General features: G+C 36.1%; 1 protein-coding gene across 6 annotated transcripts in view; it reads right to left on the reverse strand.

The window, feature by feature from the left end:
* tncb (tenascin Cb) overlaps positions 1-15,574 on the reverse strand; it is a 100,352-nt gene that overhangs the window by 53,374 nt on the left and 31,404 nt on the right. For 5 of the 6 annotated variants that reach the window (XM_048187298.1, XM_048187301.1, XM_048187300.1 and 2 more), the window contains 3 exons: positions 15,396-15,566; positions 15,239-15,270; positions 14,926-15,124 (listed from right to left, as the gene is read on the reverse strand). The gene's annotated coding sequence lies outside the window, so the exon portion shown is untranslated. The remainder of the gene's footprint in view (positions 1-14,925; positions 15,125-15,238; positions 15,271-15,395; positions 15,567-15,574) is intronic. The other variant, XM_048187297.1, reaches the window with a different exon arrangement.

The raw sequence follows: 15,574 nt of genomic DNA on the forward strand, positions 1-15,574 counted from the left end.
ATTGTTCAGAGATTCAGTCTGTATTTACAGCACTGACTTCTGTTCAATAACAGCGAGCCGAGGCAATTTCCTTCTGAAGGCTCCAACACTTCCACTATGTATTTAAATGCACAGACAGGAACTTTGACAAATCTGGGCCAAGAATCAAATCCCTTTCCTGCTCCCCTCATCAGGCATTAATGGATTAAAAACATCATATATTCAAAGAATTTTATATTCAAGCATTTATTACAGGAGAACAGGTTCTTAGTTTTATGGAGTTCTGCTACAATGCTGTCTTCATGTAAAAAAAAAAAATAAATATGTACAGATGGGTTATATAACATTGTTCACCTCTAAAGCATTTTCGGTCTCCCTTGCTGAACAAAGCAGATCAGTATCATCGAATCTCATTTTTCAAAGACCGCATCTCTCTATGAATCATTGGATACACAGTCTCTATAATGCACATGCCTGCTAAGCCCCTCCTTTAGATATGCAGTAGTTGGTGAAAGGTCACACCATTGTCACCATAAACTTGACAATTTATGATATTTGAAAGTTAATATATAGCCACCCCCTGTGGCCCCTAGAAGTTCACATGCCAAATTTGAACCCCTGCATGAGAGAAACAAAGAAAAACTGCTGGCCAAATGTGGAAAAAATCTGCCACATATTTCTCATTGATATGTTTATGGTGCATGATGTCATTCTTTAAACTGGTTTAAGCAGTCTAAGTTGTGTAGACACATGCACAAACATCTTTTCTGTATTATAATGACTGCCATTCATCTGATGTGCTCTGATAGTTAGAGACACTTAACTTGTAAAACACCAACAAAATGCAATATATAGAGAGAAACTTCTGTATGGTTTTGATTTTAATTTATTGACTGAATAAATTCCAATGTACAACTTAAGTTTCCAGCTGAGTTCTATTTAGAAAAAAGACATTTATATGTAGATGAATTCATATTCATATTCATGCAATGCTTTCTTGCCCTATATATAGAAAGAAAGAAAAAAATCAGTAATGAGCTTTTTTTTTTAACCAGGAAATCAATATACTCACATGTTCCATTCTATATCCTAATGTAATACAATGCAAAGCACATGTGTGTGGTTCCTTTTTCCTACTGTATACAATATAATGTTAAATTCTACTTCCCGTTCACACAATTTAATTTTGTACCCCTCCAGGCGAATTGTTAATGGAAATTTATTGAGAAAATGGCACCTGGTATTCTGAGGAAAATTCTTATGTATTTCCAAAGCAATCACAGAGAGATATATCACCTACCATAGTTACCATGACAACATATTACTTTTGTGTTTTGATTATTCAGGGCAACCAGTTCAACTCTAGATCGAAAAACCATGACAGATCTACTCCACCATAACAACGCTCACAAATATCTTCATCCTTTTTCATGAATAACTTAAACTTTCAATGCTAAAATAGTTTGATATTTTGTTTCATGGAAGATTTTGCTGTACAACAAGAGGGTTTAATGTATAGTGCAGGGATTAAAGATACACATGGACTGCTGGGCTCAAAAAATGCTATTAGGTGTAATTGGAGATGCACAGATGCTGGAGGCCATGACCTTTGCTGTGTATTCGGAGAGCTACAAAATTACAAATGGTACCAAACAGCCTTTCCCTCGATCTATCATCCTATAGGCATAAAACAATGCACCCAGGTGAGTCTGAAGTTGATGGATCTCTGAGTAATCACATAAGCCCACAGAGAGGTTCAACACAGCGTTTCATAGCAACAAGCTGACACATGGCAAAATTTCTGTCCTTTAAACAACAAGCACTTAAAACTCCAGTAATTTAATGCCTAACTTCAAAGCTGAGGTTTGGTTAGTGAAGATGGAGACATAGTGGTGGCCAGAAACCATAACACATAGTTTAATGATAGAGTTTTCTTCATCTTGCCACACTGCCATATTCCCACGGAGCTCCACAACCTACGGTAGGAGGAAACACTAGAGAGATGTAAATGTCTGAAGACGCTTCACTCAAAAACTCATCAAATGAGTCTCAGCTATTCAAACATCAGTTAAATCAGCAGTTCTCATTGACTGACTGCCAGCTCAAACATTCAAAGATATGCAGAGAAACAGAACATGGCCACATCCGTGAGTGCAAGTGATGGATAAAACAGCATGAGTATCTTTCATAAAGAAATACATAAATATACCAGGGTTGTGCAAAATTTTGAATTGAAGAATTTACTCCCTTACATTCATAAATATGAATTCAATTAATTCAACTAGCCACACCCCACAGGAAGTAGAATTTGAACTTGAATTTGAAGCAAGAAAAGGAATTTACTGAATAGGGTAGATCTGTGCTAGCCCACTTTTGCAGCAGCCTTGGTTTTGGAAATTTTTTCCCATTCATTTTTCCCCATAGAGATTTTTAAAAAAAGTCTTCATTTAAGAGTTCTAAGCCATGAACCAAACCAATCTGCTACGAGATGAATCACAATAATCTCGACTCAATACAGACTACAGCAAAAAAGCATTTGAAAAAATATGAAAAAAAAAAAATATATATATATATGAAAAGTATAAGACTGTTGTACTGTACCTAACTGCTTTAATGAGGGAAAGAACTGTCACATGAAGCATTGTGAATGACATAAAACTATTGATTTAAAGATGTTAATTTTATATATACATAGACAATATATTTTATGTTTATCACAAAACATGCAAATATTTAAGTAGTTTGATAGCATAGTAAAACTTGATCTATGTTATTCATAGCGCTTTATGGAATTAAAATCCTCGTATAATTGTTTATAAGTTGTCGTTCAAAATCAATTCCCCTATGGAGAAAATTAATCCATGGCCTATAAATCTTCAAAATAAGGGAAAGCAAGTAACTGTTTTGCTTTTCTATTTAAAGATTTATTATATGAATATGAGTTGTATATAAATTTACACAGAATTCAATTTAGATGCATTAAAGTATATCAGATGCATACTCAGATATATTTAACTCAAGTTGTAAAATTAACATGGAAACTCACAAAACCTCACCATTTGTACTTGGCTCACTCATGTCTTACAAGCAGTGCAAAAAACAGAGCCAAAATCCACTTTTCTTGAAGCCAGTGAAACCATCTAACATCTGTAGATTATTCGTTCTCAATGAGACAGCAAGTTCGAGGAAAAAAGCGAACATCTCTAAGGGGCATTCAAACGGGAATCAAGAATGTGAAAGAATCCTCAGACAGTGAGAAAAAGGAGATCAGGGAGGAAAAGATTTCATGATAAAGTGAAAAGATGTACGAGTGAGAGAGCGTGACTGACATTAGAGAGCACCGAGGCAGCTCGCCTCTCACCTTGGCTGTCATCAGCCGTCCCCTCAGACGGGTCTAAGACCTCAACACCACTCGGATCCTAAATTACTCTCCCTCTCTCCTCCGGTTCCCTCATTTCTCTTTCCGCCTGTCAGTCAGCGCACGGTCCCGACTGTCATTTTAAAGCAAGGTCTAGGAAGACGCAAAGGAAAAGTTCAATCAGAACATCCTCAGAGGATATTAACAGAGGTGAATAACTTAAAGTTCAACTATCTTCCTGACAAGCCTGTGGCAATGTCTGGGCTTTTTTACCTTAAAAAACACACCAAGCTGAGTTGTATAATGGAACTCTGTATTCACTGCTTATTTTAACCCCCCACCCAGCCCATCTAATGACTGGTGCATCCATTTATCTCAATATTCACTCCGTGGCATAAAGGAAGAGTGAAGGGGCTAGGCTTACAGGGTTCATTCATGTGTGACTGACGTGCACAGCAGACCCCGATTTCATTGTAGGCCGGGCTGCAGACGCCTGCAAAGTCCATTAGAGAAAGGGGTGTGCATTGAAATGCTGGGAGAGTATCTCAGAAGGATGAATGGACATGGTGGCCCTCTTGTTTTTGTTTCCGTAACTTCAACTGTGTGTGCCACTAGGCAGTGTTTAAGACAAAGAACACACTGTTTCAGTCTCAAGGTGCAAAAGAGAGGAAGAAGACGACGACACAGCAGCACGTACACATTCTTCGTACAGAGTCTTATTACTTCCAGCTCAGTCCCGGAAAACTTACACATATTAGTGTGTAATCATGTAAGTGCAGAGTAATATTTAATGCAGAAGCATCATGACCACGCAAATTGATAAGGAGATTTTTGAGCGAAGAAAAACATTTTTAAAAAAAAAAGTGTTTTATTATATATATATATATATATATATATATATATATATATATATATATATATATATATAATACATATATATTTGATATGCATGTATATGTATATGTATGCATATGTATGTATAAAATAAAAAAGGCTATTTCATATATGTAAAACATTTCAATATGTAGAAGCATCATAAATCAAACTGACGGCAAAGCAAAAAACATTCAAAACAAAATCCATAAAAATAAAATAATATAGGCTATAATAATAATGTTATTTAATATAATATGTAATACATTTTAATATGAAGAAGCATTATGGCCATTCAAAATTAGGAAAGCATGAAAATTATATTTATATAGGCTATATATAGGTATGTATTCCATATTAAATATAGGCTATTTAATAAGGAATACATACAAGCACACATACATAAACAAATATAAAATGAAAAAATCATTCGTTCATTCATTCATTCATTCATTCATTCATGTGACAATATTTTTGCACACAAAATGAAAATTTTACAACCATTTTTATAACATCCAGGGCCCATTTGGGCCCATTGTAATTTCATAACTACCTCTATTGCACCCTAAAAAATATATGTGGTGCATGATTGTGCACATTGTAGTGTTACTATATCACCTGTAAATTAATTTTACAGTTTTTTTTTTTTTTGTTGCCAAAAACAGCAAATAAATCCCACCATGCAGGACTAAACTGAACATCTATACTGGTCTGCATGACCTCCCATCGGTTAGCACTGCAAAAATCACAACCCTCCACAAAACATTAATGAGTCATCTGTATCCAACCAGAAAAGGTAAGCCATGGATATTCATAGTGCCGCCTTTCACATTCAGTCTCATGTAGTGTCTCGAATAGCAGGTTTCAACCCTGGCCTGATGCTCTGATCATGCCCTGAAAGTATTAGAGCACATTCTGATTGAGAGACTAGGATGTCTACATGGGCTCATCCAGTCCCAGCATGACATGACATACGGATCAGATAGAGATCGCTCAATGCCTTTCTGTGTCCAATAAATTCAAACTCAGTCTTCCCCCAAAACAATCACCTGTATTGTGAAAGTATTTATATTAGTAAAAGATCTGCAATGAATCGTTAAATCCTGAAATATTAGCCATCACAATGACACAGGACCCCTATACTCCACTCCTCGTATTACCTTTACCCTCTATCACCTACATTGAGAGATTGTCTCTACCCACTGTCCCCCTCTCTCCACAGCCCTGTTCGAGACAATTTTTTCACGATCCCTCCTCTTGAGACTGGCATATGGTAGCACCATACCGGCCGTCTGTGATGTGCCCTGCTATTGACACGCAGAGTTATTATTGCCTCCTGGGAGCTCTTAAAGCAGTGGCAGTAAACACATCTCCATGCTCTATTAATCTGCTGGTATGATTGCTTGTGTTTGTGCAAAACCAGAATGCACACGAACACCATACGTGCATGTAACTATAGCAATGTGCAGATTTACATATTAAGATGCACAAACTATATTTTTCTATATTTTTAGGGTCATTTTAATGATATATTGTCCTGTATCCACTCCAGTTGTTGTGCTATCTCCTACAAGAGAGCCATTGTCTGTTTCTTATGCTAATTTCCATTGGATATCTAGACCTTGAGAATCAAAAACATTTTTATTTTGGTGAAAAGAAAACCCATTTATCCTCATCCAAAGGATTAAAGCACAGCAGAAACACTTTAAGCCAGTGCATGAACCTGCATATACACACTACAGCAAGGATGTATTCAATTGATAAATTGCAAAAGATAAAGTGACATATATGATGTCACAAAAAATATATATTTTAAATAAATGCTGTTCTTTTTCAACTTTCAAAGAATGCTGAAAAGAGAATCATGATTTCCACAAAAATATTAAGCAAAATAATTGTTTGCAAAATTGCTAACAATAAGAAATGTTTATCAGGACACCAAATCAGTATATTAGAATAATTTCTCGAGGACACTGAAGACTGGAATAATGACTACTGAAAATTCAGCTTTACCACCACTTGAATACATTTTAAAATGTATTAAAACAAACAGTTATTTTAAACTGTAAGAATAGTGCACAATATTATGGTTTTATTGTATTTTTGATCAAAAGCAGCCTTTGCGAGCACAAAAACACTATGGGTGATTAAATGTGTGCCAATGTACTCATTGAAGTGACATCTAATTAAGATGCACACATGTATACACACAAGTGCTACTTTTCACTAGGATATTCTTAGAAGCAATTTCCTCAGAAGTTTGACCAGAAGGTTCTTCTATCAGATATCGTGGTACAGTATCTTGAAGCACATAAGTAGATTTGACGCTTCTTGTCATTTCATTTCATTAACACCTCGTCTCTACACAAATTTGAAACCGTCTAATGGCTTCTGCAGCCACTTATTTTTAACTTCAGAGTGAAACCATTCAGATATGGGGGAGGGGGACATGAGCATAGTCATATTATTAGAGAAAAGAGTTGGCTTCATCTTATTAATCTATCTTACTGAATCTGTTTGATGCAGTTGAGGAGCATGCAACTCATCTTGTAGGCATGAGTCACTGCATTCTCATTCTCTTTCTTTCTAAATCAGGAATTCTTTCAATGGAGCTAAACACTTTAGTGATTGATTGGCTTCCACTGCAATCTTCTTGTCTGGTCAGGTCTAACCATCAGATGAAGGATACCTTTTCAGGAGACTCTTGGAAAATGACCTCACTGTTTCAGTCTGCTAGAGGAAAGCTGAGGAGGTTGTGCTCTTTTTGTCATTGGGAAGAGAGCAAGAATCCAAGCCATGCTAAATCCTATTTGTCCTCTAGGGCAGACAGGCTTCTCTGATTACTACTGGACCAGGCCAGTGTCTGGCCATTTTGCACAGTTCAATGGTGGATTGGGAAAAAAAAGCCTTGGATGAGGCAACACAGACACTAAACACTAAAGTCACAGAGCCAAGAACATGCCCGAGCGGCTGCTGCACGTCTCCGGCCCACAGCTTTACATCATTTGGTACTTTAATCATGCAATCAGGATTTTTTTTCTCAAATAATAATAAAAAAATAAAAATAAATAAAATGATGTACAATCACAAAAGTCATACATATTTCCTAATAAAAGCTGTTTTATTGTACACGGAGTAGTTTGTCTCATGCTGACAGCCATTTTAATGCAAGACCAGCCAAATACTACTAACTTTATCTAAGTAATGTCCATATTATTGGACACTTTCATTTAAGAAATAAATGAATCATGGTTTATTTTAAATAGCATATTTCTACAATAGAATGGACAACCTTTGCATAATATGCTGCAAAGTGTCAGCATAAATCCATAAACCTGTGCAAAATAAACTAAATAAAAAAACAACTCAAAATCATTATAAAAGCATGATATTATGTCGCTTCTTGTACATTTCAAGACATTTTCAAAGTAAAATGTCAAGTGAGTGGCACTAAAAGCACAAAAAATGAATGTAAATCTGGCAACACTTTATGTTAGTTGTTGTACGTACCACGCCAGTTAGGAAATTAAATGGTTGGTGAGTGGCGCTAAAACTTTTATGCTTTATTGTGTTTAAAAATATTGTACCACTTACAGTAAACCCCACCCTAAACCTAACCGACAGTGTTAACAAAAGCAAAAGTGAAATAAAAATACATTTACTGAAGCAACTATGCCATTTTAGCTTTATTCTTTTTCTTCTTTTATCAAGTGTTGTGACTGTTTCATGGGTACTCGAGCGCACCGCATCGAAAGTGCAATGCTGTTCTATGTAAGAAAAAAAATAAAAGCATGCTATAGAAATGTCAAAATGTATTAGTTTACAAAGCATGCACTATGGTAAGTGTTTTGAGGTATTGTGCAAGGAACCATGGGGAAAAAAAACTCTTTATTAAACGATAATCTGCCCCATAATCATATTTTGTGTGAAAAAGAACAAAAGGTTTTGGTGTTTTACTGCCACTAGTGTTCATTTCAACAGAAAACTGCAGTGAATTGTGGAGTTTCACTAAAATTTAGGTAAAGGCACATTTCCGATGAGCCCATTTTAAAAAATACATTGAGTGCACATTTAATGGAACACTATTCTGCTAATGTCACAGTTTGACCTTAAAGGCACAGTATACAAGTGTCGCTGCTAGACGTCGTTTATTCAAATAAATAACAAAGACGTCATGAATGAGCGTGGAATCATGGGAGTTGTCGTCTTAACCTCCACAGCCAATGGAAACCTCCACAATCCAATGGGACTCAGGCAGAAAGAATGTTCATGGGTGAGCTAATGTATTAAAGTTTTATTAATGTTACTGTGGTATGAAGCAGGGCAGGGCTGATAGCCTGGGGCATTTTACGTTGCTGTTTTTATTATGCTTATATGCCACAGTCAGCCACTGCTGCTTCTTTCATTTTAGGTTTAGTTTAAAATTAAAGTCATATTTAATTTCTGCCTCCTTCTTCAACTTTGTTACAGTTACATTTGATCACTTAAATTCATCGCAAAATAGCCGCAAGTGCTAAATTACTCATACAGGTCAGTTTACTTGACAAATTAAAGTTTTACTTGGTCAAAACCATCATATTAAAATGTTAATGTTATTTTAACGTTACTCTGTGCATTCGCTCAGTGGCTGGTATGAGACACTTGTTGCACATTGATATTAGAATATCATATTAATAAAAGCTGGATGACTTGTGTTGCTAAATGGCATGCAATTAATTTTAAAATATATTGTATGGTGGAGAAAATGATGTATTACTGTTACTACAAAAGCTCTTTCTGATTATGTTAGCCACTTGACAAGTGTTGTCTCTGAGGCATGGTACAAACATGTTACTCACAGTAAATCATGAAAACAAAAGATTCAAACAATAAGACTCACCGTGTTGAGCTACATAAAAATTTTTACGATTAGTTTTCTTTCAATAAAGGTATCCAAACAGCTGCTCACCTATCTAATAAAACACACATAATATATAAAAAAGCATCTTTAGGGTTTCCATGGTTTCTACTGAAGTAAAACCAAAAATCAAGGGTAACTTGGACATGAGGTGGGCCGTTACACTGGTTAAAATAGCTGATTACTCTGGATTTAAACATTGTTGGAAACATTTGGAATAATGCAACATTGTTCTCTGTTTTTTGAGGGTATTTTAATGCAAAAATCTTAACATATTTTGCCTTTAAAGTATGACCTTAAAGTTACAGTATCACATGATTGTTCTGAATATCTTGCTTGTATCAGGAGTTCACCTGTTTCCCATGGACAGTTCTCATCTTCAGCAGAAGTTCCTTCTGTCTTGTTTGTGAAATGACAGAATGGTCATCTGCTACTCAAGAGCGTCTGAGAGAGTATGATGTCAGAATGCTTAACCACGGTCCCATGGATCTGGAACACTGAGTGTCGTTGAGCATCGATGAGCCTGTTTTTAGCAACACAGCAGACTAAATAATGCCATTGGTTGTTGTGAAGAATGAAAAGGAGCTGGCACAGATGCTCTTCATCTGGCACTGGATCCTATGGCAGAATGTTTCGCTCTCTCAGAGAGAAGAAAAGGTCTTCAAGAGACCCTAGCTGTAAATAACACTCAATCACTCTGTTTCTAAACTCAGTTTCTTCACATTTTCAGTGAAAGAAAAACTATTTTATTGAGCTTGGAGGAGTTGGACGCATTACCTGTCTATTTTGATGGCTAATCTTCCTCTCGTCTAAGGAAACTGCCACAGCAAAAAGTGCAGTGGAAGGTGTTTTTTCCCTCATCCTTTTGTCATTAATTGGGTGCCAAGTGCACTTGACTGTGGAAAGATGAAGCTCTCTCTCCATGGACACCGTGTTCAATTCAGGAGAGCTGAGGCCAAATGAGTTTTGTTTGTGCCAGAGCCCAGTGGGGAGCAGCAGGACAGCTGGGTAGTGTGTATTCTGTGTGTTTTCAGTTGCTGTAGTTGGCCGTTATATGTCACGCAAGCTCAGCTCACCAGCCTTTTTATATCCATTTCAGGAGCCAAGATTGGCATGTCATCAAAGAATGGACATTTCATTGTGTAAGTTTAGTCTCATACAGTATCTTACAAGGAAGCCAAGAGTGTTGTTCATAGAGACCAAAACAAAACAAACCAAACAGCCTGAGAATGGTCAAGATATTTGAGAAGCGCAAAAGGTTTTCATATTTGTTTTTAGGGAGGGTTTAACTTGAGAGCTTAACCTCTCTCATTCTTTTTGCAAACTATGCCTACTATGGACTGCTGTCTATAGACCTGACAAGTGCTGACTTAGCAGTGCAACACTTAAACTCAAGCTTATTTGCTTATTTCTACAAAGAATACTCTGTCCGAGCAGGCTCCTGTCACTTTTCGGCTTTTAAGGGCAATTACATTCTTGGTCCTGCCAACTATGACCATCCCATTAGGGTCAGTTTACAGAAAGAAGCTTTTGGCAGTCTGGGAAGTGGTCTGGACAGTTATAAACAGGAGTCATGGAGCCAAAACATCAATTTAACACACCACAACAGACTATCCTTCTATCAAAGGATGCTATTAAGGCTGCTCAAATGCTCTAGGGATGTTCAAACAATTGTATATTGAATAGAACACTGAATATTGTGGTTTGTAAACTTTTAAAAGGTGTCTTCTGTCTCAACTACAAAATTACATGCTTTGAATCACCAATCTTGCCTTTTCTGGCTCAGCAAAATATATCATTACATTCTTCACTCATTGATTCCCACCGAAACCTTTGTCTAATGCATCACTTGACAAAGAGGTATAAAGGTAGTAATTTCTCATACTGCAAACCTGTACCTTATAAGCAGGAGAGAGGAAAAGGCATGGGGGCGATGAAAGGTGCAATATCCATATTTAGCCAACTAATATCATCTATAATTTTAAAGCCTGTTATTCTGGCTTATATAAGTGTGTGGTAATTTGGGCTTGTGAATGAATACAGGTAACATGCTGCAGGAAGAATTAAAGAAACAGTTTGCATTAAAAGATACAATGATATACATTGTTCATAGTCATCAGTGGCTGTTAAGTTCCAAACAGGGGAAAAAACCCTAAAAGTGTCATATGATAGCTTTGTGTGAGGAAAAGACCCACATTTTATTTGTTGATTTAGACACACAGTCTTATGGACTGATTTTATCATGTTTTTTTGGTCCTTTTTGGAGCTTGACAGATGTGGGCACTATAAATTGTCTTTGCTAGAACATGAATGTGAATAAATAATGATATATATATATATATATATATATATATATATATATATATATATATATATATATATATATTTTTTTTTTTTTTTTTAATGTGTGGATTGGCCCTTTAAAAAGCTTAATTTTTCTCACAGTACTTGAGGTTGATTGTGTGCAGAAATGCAGACTAATTTTCTTTTATTTAAAATACAATAAACCTAATGCTCAACATGCTCAGATAGATGATAAAAGAAGATGAAGAAAAGACATTAACACAACAGTAGGGCAATGTATTGCTTGCAAACACAGTGAATGCTGCAAACACGATAGCATAATGATACCCACTACTCTCCTGGCATGAGTTCCTCTCCCTGTCTACGGAGTGTAACCTGCATTCTTGCCAAGGTAATTCAGGAGCAATTCTGAAATCAAATACCTCAGAAAGCCGCTCTTGGCAAGCCACTATCCACAGAGCCTCTGTCTCTCTCAGAGCATTGTTTTGCTTGTTATCTTTGGACAGCCATGATGCTCATGGATTTCCTTGGTAAGTTTTAGCCACCGTCTCATTTCATATATTCTCGTTAAGCTCAGTAAATACTAACAGGAGGACAAAATCTCCATCATATCTGGTAGCACTGAGAATGGAAGCTGGTTACTCTTTAAAACGCATTCTCTTTTCTTTGAACACTCATCCTTAACAGCTTTCCTTGTTCCGCATATAAAAGTTTACTTTTCAGAGGCAGTACGAGGACACACTCGCACATGTAGATCATTATTTGCGACAGCTCAGAGGCTTATTCAATATTTGCCTGGCTATTCGCTCTCTTCCCCATATATCACAGCTAAATGAATGCTTATATGCAATGTTCTAGCCTTCTGTTCTTATTGGTAACTGAAAAGAGTGCATGAAAGCTTGTTGAGGGTTTGTTATTTCTGAAACAAGTACTAACTTTAACACGTCTAAATAATAATACATATAAATCATGCCAATATAATTTAATTTACCAATGTTCAAAGATTCTAATGTTTTTTTGATTAAAGGAAACCAAGTGTGTTGTAGCAGCATATATTTATTCAAAAAGAATTGAGCTACATTTTATCCAGTTATTCGTTTAAAAAAAAAGCTAATCATACTGTACATTAAAAATACTTTAACGTTGAAGCGACTCATAATGATTCAGCATGCAGAATTTAGGCTTGTGAACTTCACATTTGAATGGAAAGCTACTAGCCTTTCCACTCCTGGTCCTGAACATCACCACATCCTTCATGATGTCATACACAAATCAGCAACGTGAGCACAATAAATTATGCTGAACTTCAAAGTAGGTGTTCTGGTTTGTGGTTGGAAGTATCACCAACACAGCTGAAAGCCTAATGAAATATATATCAGACCATACCCTGGAAGCTATGAGTGACTCTGTCTCCAGCAGATCTGAAATCAGTCCAACACAAAGGAAGCCACAAAGTAATTTCCATTTGTTGGTTTGTTAAAATAGTTCAAGTCTTGTATCCATAGCATCACACAGCAACACTCTATCCATAATACCAACTCTGTAGTGTAAAGGCAACTTTGAGCCTGATTCAACAAGTAACACCACCACTAATACAGGAGTTGGTAATCACAACCAGTCGATTATTGCGTGCAAAGTCCTTGAAGATTTTGAGCTGTCTAAAAAGCTTCATGTCACTCCTCACCCCTTAATCCCACGTCCAGACAGACTGATTCTAGCTCCAAAAATGACACAGCCTCTGCTCATTCTCGCACTGCAGCATCATGGGATCTGAATCCACTGTAATGGATAAAGTGTGCAGTGAGAATACTGTATCTAACCAATGAAAACCAAGCACCTGTAAATGTCCATGTGACATGTACAGAATCAAGCAGTGCCTTTCAACTAATGAGCATAAAAATTTGAATGTAAATCTATTGAAAAATCAATATGAATTTTAGAATTTCTGACTATTTCTTAGAAAAGTATTATTATTGTTGTTAACAAACTAAAATAAAAAAAATATATATAAATAAAAATAATTTTGATAAAACTATAACTGGGAATAATTCAACTAAATAAAATATTAATGACTGCAAAACTAAACAATTTTACATAATACAAACTAATACAATTTTCATACACGGTATATTAAAAACTAGAAACTATTACAGCCTCCCGGAATTAAACATGAAAATGCCACTATATAGTAATACAGCTCTAAAACTACCAAAACTAAAATAAAAACTGAATAAACTAGAACGAACAATGATAAAACTAGCAAAAACGACACTAAAAAAAGTTACATTGAAAGTTTATTATAAATAAAAAACTATAATATCTATAATAACAACTATAATAACCCTGTCTTTTAATTCTTAAATATTTCAAATTCATTTTATGCTTCTAAACTCTAAAACATTGCTTATTTACAGTTTTGATTTTCAATTTGGCCTTAGACTTCTGGAAAACAACAACAACAACAAAAAACAAAGCACTAAATATACAGTACACCATTGAAGTCATTAATATGTCTGTGGTGTTCTGTTTTCATTTTAAACTACATCTAGACTAGGTGCAGTCTTACTGACCTTTACTGCAAAGCCTTCTCTATAACACCAAATGCCAACAATGCCATTTCATTGTTTAAATAGAATACCAAAGAAGGCGATTCTCTACCCTATCATTTGGTTTCTCGCTCTCTCTTGCCTTCCTCCGAGACCAGATTAAAGCGATAAGAGCAGCAGTCTCTTTGTTTGCACTAGATTTTTATTTACAGGACATGTATAAGACCAGGATTCAATATCAGTCCTGAGCATGCCTGGAATCCTTATGAGAGCTCAAGCCATCTCCCTTCTGTCATCTCTTTCCTCATCCATCCTCACTTCCCACTATGCGCCATTCCTTCTGAGATTGACCCACATCCTCACAGTGCCACTGTGTAATCACCATGGAGTGAGTGTCAGTCTTCCTGTGATTTACAGTCAGCATTATACACCAAACACATTCTGAGCTTTCAAAATATTCCCTCTGAGATGTTGCATGCATTACTGATCAGAGGGCTTTTTAATCTTATTATCCAGGTCAAGAGGGGGGAGAAATGAGCAGAATCCTGGCCAAATCCAACAAGAACACTTGAAATGTATGAAGACAAATGGAATGCTTAATTTTAGATGGGTATAGATCAATACTTCATATGGGTGTGTATAGGCTTTTGGGAATTCTTTTCTCTCTGGTTAAATTTCACAAGAAAATGGGTAAATGAAAACTAAATAAATATTTGATGAAGCATCTTATTGCTTTGTTGTGAAAACGATATAAACAGAGAGATTTCAGGAGGTTGAAAATCTATTCATTTCTGGATTATCAGAAAGCTTGTAAATTGAACACATTATTTTACTGAAAATTTGGTGAATGCATTGAATTCCAAGGGAGAAAAAAAGAAAACAAAAAATGCTGGACCCCCCATCCTCTCCAGCCAAAATACAGTTCAAATAGTTTCCCACAAAACACCTATTATAGTAATAAAATGTACCTTATTAGATGTGAATAAAGTTCATCATTGCTCGTCTTCTACTGTCAGAAGGTTGCTGTTGATCTGCTGGTGGTTCCCTTGTGAAGTGAGACAGATGACAGTGGGGACACCTGCTTGAGTATAAGCTCAAGCCCAGTCCCCTCAACAGCTTTAGGCCCACAGGATCAGACGCTTGCCCCAAAAATAGAACTCAACCCATCTGCAATATGGACCAAATATTTGTCAAATATCTTTGTGTTTTCTATCTTTGTGTATCTCTATGATATGCTTAATGTAATTTCAAAATGAGAAAAGGATCGGTTTGTATCCTTACCCACCAGAAGTGATGTAATCAATCCTGGAAATCTTGAGGCAAGAATCAATCACAATGGTTAATGCACAAGATTAAGAACAAACAGTAAATTGTGGTGAATTCTGCATTAGTCTGGATGAGGAGTTTAAAGAAATCCAAGGGGCTTACAGTATCTTACCAATGGTTTATTTTCGGGGTTTGTGGGGGGTGGGTGAGGAAGCTTCATTCTCAAGACACCAAGCCATCTGTTTGCTTGTTTCCTGGTGGGTCCATATCTAGACCAGAGTGACTGATTGACAGCTCTACAATCCAAACCCTCTTTTTCCACATGTGTGGTCCACATATAAACCTGCAAAT

This window comes from Megalobrama amblycephala, linkage group LG4 (genome assembly GCF_018812025.1).
Source record: "Megalobrama amblycephala isolate DHTTF-2021 linkage group LG4, ASM1881202v1, whole genome shotgun sequence".
Lineage (NCBI taxonomy): Eukaryota > Metazoa > Chordata > Actinopteri > Cypriniformes > Xenocyprididae > Megalobrama > Megalobrama amblycephala.